The sequence below is a fragment of the Bos javanicus genome, chromosome 16 (assembly GCF_032452875.1).
Source record: "Bos javanicus breed banteng chromosome 16, ARS-OSU_banteng_1.0, whole genome shotgun sequence".
In the NCBI taxonomy this organism is placed as follows: domain Eukaryota; kingdom Metazoa; phylum Chordata; class Mammalia; order Artiodactyla; family Bovidae; genus Bos; species Bos javanicus.
Window position 1 is genome coordinate 55,897,737 of NC_083883.1, and position 6,252 is coordinate 55,903,988.

A 6,252-nucleotide genomic window follows, 5' to 3' on the forward strand; every position below is an offset into this window, starting at 1 on the left:
TTGTTCTCTTTGCTTTTCAAGGATTCTACTGATATATTCTTTAGCTCAGAGATTCTTTACTCAGCTGTATCATCTACTAATAAGCTCACCAAAGGCATTCTTCATTTCTGCTACAATCTTTTCTATCTTTAGCATTGCTTCTTGGTTCTTAGGATTTCCATTTCTCTGCTTACACTGCCCATCTGTTCTTGCATGGAAATACTTTATCCACTGGATCCCTTAACATATTAATCATGATTGTTTTAAACTCTGATAATCCTAACATCTACCATGTCTGTTCCTTCAAATTGCTGTGTTTGTTTTTTATGTTTTTCATTTTTGCCTTTTGGCACGCCTTGTAATTTTTTTCTTGATAGCCAGACATGATGAACCAGGTAAATGAAACGGCTATTAATATAAAAAGGCTTTTAGTAATGTGGTAGTGAGGTACTGGGAGAAGGGAAATGCTCTACAGTCCTGTGATTAGATCTCAGCCCTGTAGCGAGCCTATGCTTATGGACTGTGAACTTCACACAAGTTTCTCAGTTTTTTTCTCTCCGCTGAGGTGGGAGATGGCTAGAGTAGGCTACTGTTAGATATTTCCCTTTCCCCAGGTCAGTTGGGCTCTGCTTAACTAATCTCCCCTGAGGGCAGACTTTGTTAAGAAAAACCAAGTGCTCTGATGTATTTCAAAATGTTCTTTTTCCCTCCCCTCTACCAGAAACCTAAGAGAATTTTTCTCCGATATTTACTGTGGAAACCTGGTTGAGCTCCTGGAGGTAAATCTCACAATACTGTGAGGGCTCCCCTATGACCAAGTCCCCCTGGAGTTCTTCTGAGGTTTATCCACACTGAGGCTCCAGAAATTCCATTATAATTCAGGTTTTCTGACCCAGGCACTGGTTCCACACTGGTTTCTGCTCATGAGTTGCTGCTCCTGCAAGCCATGACTCCCTGTATTGGCCTGTTTGTCTCCCCAAACTTGGGGCAGCTGTTTGTTCTGTCCTCCCACTTCTAACAGATCCAAAAATAGTTCATTTTTCCATCTGTTGATCTAATGACTTGTTAGGACAGAGTGGCAACTTTCAGGATCCTCACATGCAGAAATGAAAACCAGAAATGAAAGGTGTGGTTTTAAGTTAAAAAAATAGTAAGTCATGAATCATCTCAATAGATGCAAAAAAATAATCTGACAAGATCCAACATCCATTCATAACTTAAAACAAACAAACAAAAAAACCTTCAGGAGGAATTCCCTGGTGATACAGTGGCTAAGACTCCAAGTTTTCATTGCTGAAGGAACGGATTCAATCCCTCGTTGGGGAACTAAGATCCCACAAGCCATGCAGCAAGGCCAAAAGAAAACAAACCTTAAACAAAGTAGGAATAGAAAAGAACTTCTTTAACCTGATAAAGGGGATCTATGAAAAACCTAGGAAGCAACCTAGATGTCCATCCACAGATGAACAGATAAAGAAGATGCAGTACATGTATCAGTGGACTATTACTCAGCTATAAAAAGTAAAAAATTTTGAGTCAGTTTTAGTGAGGTGGATGAACCTACAGCCTGTTATATAGAGTGAAGTCAGAAAGAGGAAAACAAGTATCATACATTAATGCATATATACGGAATCTAGAAAAATGGTATTGATGAACTTATTTACAGGGGAGAAATGGAGATGCAGATGTAGAGAATGGACTTGCGGATAAAGTGGGAGGAGAGAGTGGGATCAATGGAGAAAGTAGTATTAACATATATACACTATCATGTGTAAAACAGATAGATGAGAAGTTCCTATATAACACAGGGAGCCCAGCCTGGCACTCTATTATGACCTAGAGGGGTGAGAATGGGGCAAGGGGAGGGAGGTTCAAGAGGGAGGGTATATATGTATAATTATGGCTGATTTGCATTATTGTATGGCAGAAAATGGAGAAGGAAATCGCAACCCACTCCAGTGTTCTTGCCTGGAGAATCCCAGGGATGGGGGAGCCTGGTGGGCTGCCGTCTATGGGGTCACAACAGAGTCAGACACAACTGAAGCGACTTAGCAGCAGCATGGCAGAAAATAACACAACATTGTAAAGCAATTTTCCTCCAATTTAAAAACATGTATTAAAAAAAGATGCAATGTCCACTGGTCAAATACAACTATTCACTTAAATTAAAAAAATAGAAAAAAGAAAAAGACAGAAACCTACAGCTAACATCATACGTAATTGTGAAATATGCTTTCTCACTAAGACCAGGTACAAGACCGTGGACTTCCCTGGTGGCACACTGGATGAGAATCCATTGCCAATGCAGTGACACAGGTGCAGGTTTGGAGAGCAGCTAAGCCCATGCAACACAACTACTAAGGCTGCACTCTAGAGCCCTTAAACTACAACCACTAAAACCTGCAGCCTAGAGCCTGTGCTCCACAAGAGACGCCACTGCAGTGAGACGCACGCACACCACGACTGGAGCGTGGCCCTGCTCTCCCAACTAGACAAAGCCCACGCGCAGCAACGAAGAGCCAGTGCAGCCAAAACTAAATAACTAAAAATAAATTTTAAAAAGACAAGACTGTACATTCTCATTACTTCTATTTGCCATTGGACTGGAAATTCTATCCACAGCAATTTGGCAAGAAAAAGAACTAAAAGGCATCCAGATTGAAATTAAGAAGCAAAACTGTCATTATTCACAAAAGACATACTCATATATAGAAAATCTGAGGAAATTCACCGAAAAAACTACTAGAATAAACAAGTTCAGCAAGATCACAGGATATAAGAACAAGACACTAAATCAACTACATTTCTACACATTAGCAACAAACAATTCAAAATTGAAATTAAGAAAACAATTCCATTCTCAATAGCACAAAGAAACAATTTAGAAATAAATTTAACAAAAAAGTGCAATACTTGGACACTGAAAATGATAAAACACTATAGAATAAAATCTTGAAAGGTTTAAATAAATGGAAAGGTAGCCCATGTTCATAGATTAGAAAACTTAGTACCATTATGATGGTAATGCGCTCCAAATTAATCTACAGATTCAAAGCTATTACTATCAAAATCCCAGTTTTTTTACAATGATTGACCAGCTGATCCAAAAATTCTTATGACAATGTAAAAAAAACAAGAACCAAAACAATCTTGGAAAAAGGACAAAGCTAGAAGACTCACCTTCTTGATTCAACAGACTACAAAGCTACAGTAATCAAGACAGTGTGGTATTGGCATAGGGATTATTTAGATCAATGAAATAAGTTTGAAAGTCCAGAAATAAACCCAAACGTTTATGGTCAATTGATTTTTAAGAAAGGTAACAGATAATTCAATAGGAAAACAATAGTCTTTTCGGTAAATGGTACTGGAACAAATGAATATTCATATGCAAAATGATTAATTTGAATGCTTACCTCACACCATACATAAAAACTCAAAATGTATTACAGATCTAAATTTAAGAGCCAAAGTTATAAAGTTCTTATAAGAAAACATAGGAATAAATCTTTGGGACCTTGAACTAAGCAATGATTTCTTAGATACCACACCTAAAGCACAAAATACAAAAGGAAAAAAATTTGACAAATTGGGATTCTTCAAAATTTAAAATTTCTCCACTTCAAAAATAAATGAGTTCTGAATAAATAAATAAATGAGTTCTGTTATTTCCAACTCAAAGTTAACACTATAGAGTTTCTACTTGATTTTATAATTGTGTTAAATTATACACTTGTACACTGAAAATCTTGGTTTCTAACATTGTTATAATTACATATATTTTATTATGAATAGTGATAAAATAAAAATGTTGTTGTTGTTTAGTTGCTAAATTATGTCCAGCTGTGTGACCCCATGGATTGTAGCCTGCCAGGCTCTTCTGTCCATGGGATTTTCTGGGCAAGGATACTGGAGAGGGTTGCCATTCATTCTCCAGGGGATCTTTCCAACCCAGGGATTGAACACATGTCACCTGCATTGCAGGTGGATTCTTTACTGAGCCACCTGTGAATATTGGTATAACACTACTGATATTATTAATAATAAGGTAACTGAACGCAATTTAAGATTCCTTTGCTAGGAATCTTTTCCTAGGATATAGCCCTCTCAAAGGCATAGTCAAAACACAAGGATTTAGAGATACTAAAAATAACTCTTTGTATCTTTATGGCCTAAACATCATATAGTTAGGTTCATTTTCAAGTTTTAAGGATTTTTTTTCATTTTGATCTAATTTTGTTTTGTAATTATATAAAACACTTAGATGGTTCCAAACTACAAACAAGGAATATTCAGAAAACTTCTAAATTTATTCCTGTCCCCTCTCTACCCAGTTGGTTCCCCTCATTCCACTAGCAATGACTTTTACTAGTTTTTGGTTTATCCTTCCATTGTTTCTGAAAATGGAAGGAAATATACACACATACTCATACTCCCCACCCCATTCCTTCCATAAACGCATACAATACACTCTGTCCTCATCTTGTTCTTTCACATAACTATATCCTAGAGATAACTCCAGTACTCTTGCCTGGAAAATCCCATGGACAGAGGAGCCTGGAAGGCTGCAGTCCATGGGGTCACTAAGAGTCGGACACAACTAAACGACTTAACTTTCACTTTTCACTTTCATGCATTGGAGAAGGAAATGGCAACCTACTCCAGTGTTCTTGCCTGGAGAATCCCAGGGACAGGGGAGCCTGGTGGGCTGCTGTCTATGGGGTCACACAGAGTCAGACATGACTGAAGCGACTCAGCAGCAGCAGCAGAGACAACTCCATGGCAATATTAGCTATCTTCCTCAAACCCTTTTATAACTACATAGCAGTAATTCACTATGCAGACGTAGCATAATTTATTCAAACAATCCCTCTCTGATGAGCATTTGGATTTTTTTTTAGTCTTGCTATTACATATACTGTTGTAATAAATAGCCTCATTCCCACTTCAATTTGTATTTTTGCTAGTGAATTTTGGGGACAGAATCCCACAGTGGGATTGCTAGCCAAAGGGTAAATCATACATAATTTTGCTAGACATTGCTAACTTCCCCATGAGGCAGCACCATTTCTAGCAAACTTTTTTCCCTTTTCCACTCTTGCGTACCTACAACCCTTTCTCCATTGTTATCTTCTAAAATCTTGTAGGATACAAATTGGGTCACATTAACTCTTCTGCTTAAAATATCAGTGGCTCTCCATTGCATTTAGAATAAAATCCACTTCCTTCACAGTACCAGTAAAAACGTAAATGATGTTTATCCCTCCTCTATCACTTAGAATTAGGTTTGGACTATGGGCAAGAGAACCAAAGTAACAAGAGCTTAACCAAGATCGAAGTTTACATCTCTGATACATAAGTCTGAATAAACATCATCCAAGGATGGCACTGGGGTTCAGCTTCAAGTTCTCAGGAGGACTTTCCTGGTGGTCCAGGGGATAAGAATCTGCCTTCCAGTACAGGGGACTGGGATCCGTGGTTGGTAAACTACGACCCTACACAGCTCAGGGAAACTAAGCCCGCATGCCACAACTGGAGAAGCCCTCACAACTAGAAAAGTTTGTGTGCTGCAAAGAAGAGCCCACAGACCTCAACCAAGACTAAGCATGTGTGTATGTGTGCTCGGTCATTTCTGACTCTTTGCAACCCCATGGAGTACAGCCTGCCAGGCTCCTCTGTCCATGGAATTTTCCAGGCAAGAATGCTGGAGTGGGTTGCCATTTTCTCCTCCCAGGGATCTTCCGGATCCAGAGATCAAACTCGTGTCTCCTGAATTGACAGGCAGATTCTTTACCACTGAGCCATCTGGGAAGGCCCAAGACCAAGCATAGCCAAAAAAGAGTCCTCAGGGCACAAACTCCTTCCAGGCCATACTCTGCCATCCCTATGACCTGACACTCACCCTAATGACCTAAAAAAAGCAGCTAGAGAACCAGTCATTATATGCATTCCAAACAGCAAAATTGGAAGAAAAATAAGAAAAGGGCAAGGGGTGCATGCCTGTTTACTAAGCTCCTAGAAGATCTATATGACACTTGCATTTTTATGCCGTAGGTCAGAACTCAAGTCATTTGACTTATAGCTACCTGAGAAAAGCTAAAAATGTCATCTTTATACTGGGCAGCCACATGCCCAGGCGAAAACTGGGAGACATAACACCATGGCCTAAGTAAGTCTCTGATGAACACTCTTTAGTTTCATCTCATGCTGCTCCACCCAAACTCCCCACGCTACGGCCACACAGACTTCCTTCATTCCTCAAAGAAGCCAAGC